This window comes from Anas acuta, chromosome 1, assembly GCF_963932015.1.
Source record: "Anas acuta chromosome 1, bAnaAcu1.1, whole genome shotgun sequence".
NCBI lineage: Eukaryota > Metazoa > Chordata > Aves > Anseriformes > Anatidae > Anas > Anas acuta.
Genome location: NC_088979.1, coordinates 174,073,607 through 174,081,095, shown reverse-complemented (window position 1 = coordinate 174,081,095; position 7,489 = coordinate 174,073,607). Strand labels below are relative to the sequence as shown.

Genomic DNA, 7,489 nt, shown 5'->3' with positions numbered 1-7,489 from the left:
AGGATTATTCATTCTTTCTTTATCTGCATTTTTTCCTTTTTTTTCTTTTATTTTCAAATGAAGTTTAAGATAATTTTGTCTCTGAGAAAACCGGTAACTGACATCTTGAAGAGGGACCTTTCATGGACATGTGGACATGTACCCCAGGGGAGCTGAAAAACAAGCTACCTGAACCAGGTTTTAAATTCAGTTCACTTATGAAGAAACGCTGATATTATCTACTCCTTTAAAAGAGTTTTCTGTGCAGACCAGAAAGTGAAGGAAGTAGAAAGCCTTCTGACTACTAAATGTTTCCCATTTATCGTGGTTTCTGTGATATTCTGGCAGAGATTGATTTATAAAGCCAGTGGTCCTTAGTAGTTGCTAGGAAACAGTGCTCTGCACTCGATCTGCACACAGAGAGACGTGCAGCCAGAAAGTGCAGTTTCTGAAGGAGCAATTCTTTTGATTTCAAACCCTTACAGAGAAATTTCAGTGTGTGACTTCCCCAAAACAATACAAGCAAGTCTTATTCTTGTCTGCAAATATCGTTGCTTAAACTAAGCTCAGCTAAACTGGGCTAGTAACTTTTTTTAGGTCCAATGACCATGTTCCAAGTATGGCATTTTCTTATTGTAGAAATTTTAAAAAGTCACAGATAAGCGGGGAGGACTTCTTGAGTCCGATATTCAGTCCTCTGATATTTCTGGTAATGTGCATAATCCCCTTCACCATTTATCAAGGTCCATCTTAAAAGCAGACAGGGTTTTGTCCATAGCAAAATGCATAAGTAAATAGTAGCCTCTTTTTAATTTCTAGAGTATATTTATTCCTGGGCTTTTGTCCGTGTGTGTCAGCATTGCCCTTTCAACTAAACTGCTTTCTCTTCCTTGGTTTTAACACCTCAGTGCATTTATAGGCAGTAATCCTATCTGTCTAGTTTTTGTTTGGCTAACAACACCCAGCAAACCCCCCTTAGTCCTGTATGATAAGCTCTCTTTTCCTGTCATATAGTGATGCAGCACTTCTCTGCACCTTTTTGTTTGATTTTTTTTTCTTTCTTGAATGTAGGCAACCAAAACCATGCATAGTGGTTCCAGGTAACATATTACAGTGCATCAGTGCTTCCCTCTCTCTACTGGAATTACTTCTCTTGTCACTGCCTATAATCTTCTTCTCTCTCTCTCTTTTTTTTTTTTTCTCCTGAGATGCATCAAATCTTATCAATGGCTTAGAGACATTCATTGTCTGACAAATACAAATCCACCTTTCTTTTCCCCCCTTTTTGTTCCCATTTTCAATGGGTAGCAAGCATTCTTGCTATTGGTTTTTAAATACATCACCTTGGAATTTGTCCTAGTTCAGCCAACCCCACCGTTTTACTGAGACCTGCAAGTTAACCAGAGCCCTACTGGGATGCTTCCCACCTGTGGAAATGCACTAATTTAATTAGTGCACACCCACTTCTTGGCCATTAATGAAAGTATTTAAGGCACTTCATTTGGAATGCTATTCTTGAGTGCTAATTTCCTGTTTGGCATAATTTGCCAGTGCCTGCCCTTTGGAAGCTTAGAAGGTTCCTTGTACTAATTTTCATCTCACAGAATATGAATCAATTCCATGAAGCATTTTATAGAAGAACGGGTAGGTTAGTGTGTTACTGTGCTTCCCTTAGCAAAATAAGTCAATGAGTGAGGTAACCTGAAACTTGGTCCTCTTAGTAAATCAGTGTTGTATTTTAAGGCATCTGTTATTTCTCTTCCTGTCTTTCATTCTCCCTAAAATCTTGCATTTCAGAATGGCTGGTCTATAGTTGCTAGGTTGCCCTTCCTTGGCACCCTTTTTTAACTGAAGTTGCCACACTTGTCTTCCTTCAGCTAGATATACCAGCTTGATGTGTCCTGATCTAAACTCAATGGGGCCTTTCCATAAACCTATTTCCCATAAACAATCCTGTTATTGCATCTGTGTTCTACCTACTCACCTTCAGAAGCAGATGCAAAGTATTAATTATTTTTGTAGGGGAGCATCCTTAAAATAGCTTTAAATAGCAATTTTACATTTGTCTTAGTTCTTTATTCACTATATCTAGAGGATCTTTAAGCCTTGCTTCTGATTTCACAAGAACTAAATTATCCTGAGTTTTCAGAGTTCCTATTCTGATCTCTTACTTTCAATCTTCCAACTTCTGGTTTCTTTTCCTGAGCAAATCCTTTTTGATTTTTGAAGATTCTTTGGCAAATCTCAGTAGCCTATTTAATAGAATTATTTGTCCAGCAAGATCCAGTGTTCTTATGCCTGGCAATATGAATCACAAACCTGCACTCTACCCCATTTCAGTGCCATTACTCTTCAGACTGTTTTGATATGATATAGTCTGCCCTTTTACAGTTAAAAGCCTTAGCTACCAGCTTGCCTTTGGATGTACTGCTATTTCATTTAAAGTGAAACATAGTCAGTACTGTCATCACTTGATAGCATATTATTTTCTCTACTGTTTCTTCTACAAGATTTTCACTACTTGTCTGTCACCAACTTAAAATACTATAATCTCTCAGAGGTTCAACTTCTACTTTCAAAATTACTGGATTCTACTGCAGTTGTAGCATCTCTTCTCCAGTCTCTGACTGTGAAATTTAAAGTCTCCCATAATGATACAATACCCTGGTAGCTTATCTCTCTCCTGATACTGAAGTAATCTCAGGTCACTGTAGAACCCCATGCCTATCCTTCTACAATCTCTTTCAGGACTTTTTCCAAACATATTTTGACACAGACTAATCCTCTAATATCCATATTGCTAATTAAGATTTCTTGATGGCCAGCTATGCTCTTAATACATAATGCTACTACATCTTAAGAATCCCTTCTCCATTTCTTTGACAGAGTACACCACGCGGTACCTGCACTCCCATTGCAATTAGTATTGTATCATTTTTTTGCTATCTCTAATATCCTGATTCATGTCATGCTCTAATAAGCTGAATTCTTCCATCTTCATGTGCAGGTTGCTTTTTTGCATTTATTACTGCCTCACTTCACCTGGTTTCCTAGCTAGGTTAAATACAATAATAAATACAATATTGGCACTGATTCATTGTCTATCCAGTCACTGGGATTTGGGGGCGTTTTTCCTCCTCTATTTCCTTCTATCTGATATTCCTTTATCTTTGGATATCCCCACTTGATTTTTCTTTTCTTTGTATCATAAGAAGGTGATGGTAGTATAGCTATCTCCCCAGTTTTCCTTCTTTTTCCTATGCATTTTCTTGCAGTTAGGAGCCCTTCCTTTCTATTACAGCAGACTCTGTCTTAGGAAAGTCATGGTTCAAACGTTCAAGGGGAGCCCCTTCCTAGAAAAGATCCTTCTTCCTAGGAAGGCCCTTTCCGTAACATTCATCTCTGCCCACTGGTGGTGGATTATTACTACTACTGCTATTACTTTTTAATTTTTTTTTTCTTTAAAACTTTAGTTAAAGAAATTTTGCTAATTCATTAAAAATTCTATATTTCTTTCTGCCCTTTCTAAGTGTTTATATAATGCTCATAACCTTGATATCTGCCTCTATTTAGGCAAAGAGTGTTTTATCAGAAAATTAACATCACAAAATGCTATTTCACAGGGCCTGTGTCTCAGACAAAAATAGAGTGCATTTTCTGGGTGCTCCTTGTTTCTTAGTGTAAGTGTCTATATTTCCTCTAGTAAGTACCTATTTCAGTTATACTACAGGTACTTTGCTGTAGTAAAGGAGGTCTAAGGACATAGGCAGGAAGGGTTTACACATTCGGGTAATATTTTTATTAGGTCAACTGGAAAAATTAATCAAGCTTTCCAGCATGAAGGCACATCCTAGGGTCATTTGGTATATGAACTGTTAAAAATGTTAATAGACTGTAGTGTCTAAATGGCCTAAAAGTTAGGAAAATGCTATTATCCTTTTATATTTAGTGGTTATGTAACTTGGCTGAGTCACAAGGAAGAATCTGTAGTAGATTCAAAACTGGAATCAAGAGATCTGTGTGGAAAACATGTGCCAGTCTTGATGATACTGCCAATGATATCTGTAAAGAATAAAATGGAGAAGAAACAGGACTTATTACAGAAAAAATCTTTAGAACTACAACATTACTGCAAGAATACATTCTGGAATATCTATCTATTCATTGCAATGTAGTCACCCATGACTTTAAAATAAATAAATAAAAGGCAAAAGGAGAGATGACAAAATGCAAAGAGATCCCAGAACAAAAAGAAAAGAGGAGTACAGAAACACACCCAGATGCCATTTCCAAACATGATGTGTAACCATGGCTCTGAATACAACATTGTGAGAGTAAAATGTCAAACCAAAAGCCCTACAAACAAAAGAGGGGACATACAGGATAGCACCAGCATCAAGGTCCTGACCTAAATGGGTGCCAGTTAAAACCTCTTTCTTGTGGAGGAGAAGCTTCTCATGTGTTGTTAGGAGGATGGTCAGTATCTTCCATCCCACCTGTAGTAAGCAGTGTACAGTCTTCATCTAAGAATAAAACAACCTCATAGGGTAATGGAAATGGGAAGATGCCCCATAGCATGAAGAAGGTTTATAGTCTCCAAAGCAGTGAGGTTCACAAAACAGCTGTTGAGAAGGTTGAGAATCTCAACATGAAGATGAGAATCTCCGAGCCTCTCTAAGCTGGGCCAGGTCAGTTCATTAACAATGATCTAACACTGGTGTTAAACCTCTTCTGTTCAAAAGAACTAAGAGCTGATTTAGTGCTCCTCAAGGCCTGTCCCAATCCAATGTTCCTTCCTAAATACAGAAGTATTAAACAGCACTGTCTTTTCAAAAACTGTCTGCTTAAGTAACCTGTTGGCCCCTGCAATGATGTCTTCTTGGAAAAGGGCTTACTGTGGCAGGGAGCTTGAGCAGCCCAGTCCTGCGTCTCATCTTACTGAAAACATTAAACATAAAGAGTTATGATGGAAAAAAAAAATTATAAGCAATATCAGCTTAAATTTTAAAGTATCTGTATAACAGCAAGCAAATGCGTGTTACCACCTTCAAATATTTTAAATAAATATAAAATTAAGCATATTTTTATTTTTTTTTTATTTTTTTTTAATCAGGTCTTTAGACTGTAGGCTCCTCAGGGCAGGGAATCTGCCTCTATATTCATTATTTTAAAAGCAACACGCACAACTATAAAACAAACCACAGTTTTAGATAACTACTCAGTGTAGTACCTTGAAGTTTCTCCTTAAATTGCTTGTGGAAGCGATTGCTACCAGGTACTGAAACCGTTTTGAACAGTGAGAGGTCTGAAATACTGTGCAAGGTCCTATTTCTTGCATCCACAGCAGGGGTGTAAATATTCACAGTCATTTGAGCATCACTTAAGCAACAGCAATAAAGACCCTGAGCATTTTGTGAGAATTAATGACTGCCTGAGAGTGTTAATCGCCTGAGGTGGAACTTTGGGCCATTAACCCCAACTGGTCATTAAACTTCAGGGAAGGTCCAAGGCTGAGGTCATAAGGACAGTTATGAATTCTGGGGGGAAGGTATATTTATATATGTTGATTTAACACTTTTTCATTTGTGCTGTTGTAGATCAAAGCTCCAGATAGGCTGAAGAAACTACAGAGCTCTAGATGCTGGTGACAACTGCCAACCCTTCATCTTAATGGACTGCAAATATCAACACATCAGAAAATTCCCAGCCAAGCTGGAAACATTTTTAGCACTTGTAAAACATTCACAAATGCCAGCAGGCAGTTCTAAAAATCAGAATCACTCCATCCTGCTCCCTGGTACACATAACCCATATACATGGCAGGGGAAGGAAGGTGAGTAGGGTATAGACAGCAAAAGGGCTGAAATTCATCCAAATTCATCCAGATCTAGGCTCTCTCTCCTCTTGAAGTGCCAGCTGAACCTTGATGGTTTTTAATGCACTGGCCTCCTCTTGATCTCTGCCCAGATATCTGTTTTACACAGGCTGTGCATTTCTGGCAGTGCGCAGCTTTGCCACTCATCTCAGAGCAAGGACAAAGACTTGGTGTACCCCTGAGGGGCTATCCCAGTTCAGAGGAGACCCAAGAGGAGCAGGGAGGAGGTGAGGCCATGGGGCATCTCCATGGGAAAGCTCAGGGCTATAAAAAGGACACACAGACAAGGACATCCAGGTGCTCCTCACTGAAGAGATGCAAGAATGCCTTGGCTTGTAGAAAACACTCAAAGGTGCTGTTTCATGTGGCAACGGAGCTGCTGTAATTGCCAGATGTCTCCCAGAGAGTGTCTCTGCTCTCCCATTTGCTTTTCCTACATCTCCTACCTCCGTGGCTCTGCCTCTCCTTGACACCTCAAGGAGCCCATTTCGGCTCACTAACCCAGCAGAAATCTGGGTGGATAGGGTGGAAGGGGTGGAGGGTGGGTTGTTTCACCTCTTGTTTGTATTTTTGTGAGCTTATTTGTGTTTTTTTGTTTGTTTGTTTGTTTTTTGTTCTTGTTTGTTTGTTTTTGTTGTTGGTTTTTTTTTTTTTTTGGTTGGTTGGTTGGTTGGTTGGATTTTTTTTTTCTTTTACTGCATGAGGAGATCAGTAGGAGAACACAGCCTGCACCCAGGAGGATGCTGAGACACCAGCCATTTAGACTGGCTCATCCTAACTGACATGCAGTTTCCCACAGCTGGAAAGAAGTACTAAGCTACAGTTATTTGAAAAGCTTATCAACTGGGGCTGAAAATTCCCACAGATAAGTCTTGCGCTATGGAAGACAGTGACAAAATTCCCACAAATTTCAAACAAGACAAGAGCTCACATATTCTCTGCAACATATTGCAGAAGACTTTCTGCTAATTTCTGAAGGAGACCTGAAGAGTACAAAGATGCTTTAGAAAGATTCAAAAAAAAAAAAAAGAGAGAGAGAGAGAAGTAAACATATTACTCTAAGCTCTTTGGAACAATTAAAATGTAAAGAGAAGTACCATTTTAGTTACACACATAGGTGCTTAACAGAGAAACTGCTCACAATATATCTAAATCCCCAACTGTTTTTGCCACAGCAGGATTAGATACCAGGCATAAAGTAGTGTTCTGGCAAGGAGCCAGCGCATTCCTGGATTGCACATATGTTAGATATGCCTGGCGTTTATTACAACAGTGCAAGAGCACCTCTATAGTCAAGGGTCAGTGAGCATTTCCATTATAAACAAAGAAGTTAAGGCTCTAATAGCTTACTTGTTTCAAAGTCTCAATGAAGAATTGCAAAAAAAATGTGTATTGAAAAGCCTGACAAAAAAATGTTATTAGAGAATTTTAGTTCAGAGATCTTCCAACCCCAATTTTTCCAGAGCCTGTAAAAAAGTAAAATAAAATAGCCTGTAATATTGCTTTTTTTTAAGCTTTTAGTTTGCAGGCAGATCTGAAGGTAGCGCATGGGTTTCTTCATCTGTGGATTTGACCCATGCACAGCTGGGGCATCGTTACGATCTCTGCCCTTGGAATTCTCTTCTTAGACAAGAA

General features: G+C 38.8%; 1 long non-coding RNA gene across 2 annotated transcripts; it reads left to right on the top strand.

Moving 5' to 3' along the window:
* Window positions 1–1,508: 1,508 nt before the first annotated feature.
* Window positions 1,509–6,752, top strand: LOC137850304 (uncharacterized). Of its 2 annotated transcripts, none has more exons than XR_011092454.1 (4): window positions 1,509–1,623; window positions 5,577–5,812; window positions 5,964–6,081; window positions 6,567–6,752. It is a non-coding gene; the product is annotated as an uncharacterized lncRNA (long non-coding RNA). The 2 variants fall into 2 exon arrangements; XR_011092453.1 differs by having other exon boundaries at window positions 5,947–6,081.
* Window positions 6,753–7,489: the final 737 nt, after the last annotated feature.